This window comes from Aptenodytes forsteri, unplaced genomic scaffold (assembly GCF_000699145.1).
Source record: "Aptenodytes forsteri isolate BGI_AS27 unplaced genomic scaffold, ASM69914v1 Scaffold687, whole genome shotgun sequence".
NCBI classification, from domain to species: domain Eukaryota; kingdom Metazoa; phylum Chordata; class Aves; order Sphenisciformes; family Spheniscidae; genus Aptenodytes; species Aptenodytes forsteri.
The window spans coordinates 212,933-213,308 of record NW_008794708.1 but is presented as its reverse complement, the minus strand read 5'-3'; the positions used below and the strand labels follow the sequence as shown (position 1 = coordinate 213,308).

General features: G+C 66.5%; 1 protein-coding gene across 1 annotated transcript in view; it reads left to right on the top strand.

Annotated features, from left to right (window-relative positions):
* The window catches only part of RASAL3 (RAS protein activator like 3), a 26,783-nt gene that overhangs the window by 17,504 nt on the left and 8,903 nt on the right, over positions 1–376 (top strand). The window lies entirely within an intron of this gene.

The window sequence follows — 376 nt, the reverse complement described above, 5'->3', positions numbered from 1 at the left end:
CGGTGGCGCCGCTCAGGCCACCAGCGTGTAACCGGCTGTCCCGGTGTCCCCAACGTGTCCCTGCAGCCCAGTCACCCACCACCTCCTGGGTCTTTCCGAAGGGTGTTTAATCCCGATCCCGCGGGGTGTCCCCTCCCCAGGCAATAAACAGCACTGGTGCCACCGTCACAAGGTGTTTGGTTGTGTCCTGCCACCGCTCGGGGCTCTGTCCCCAATCCCACCCTCTCCCCAGCACCCTACACCTGCCGGGGACATCCCAGGACCTGGGGCAGTGACAGGGATGTCAGGGCCACGGGGACCCCCGGGGACATGGTCATGGGGACTCTTTGGGCCAGCGATGGGGCTGTCAGGGCCATGGGGGCCTGGAGCAGACCCA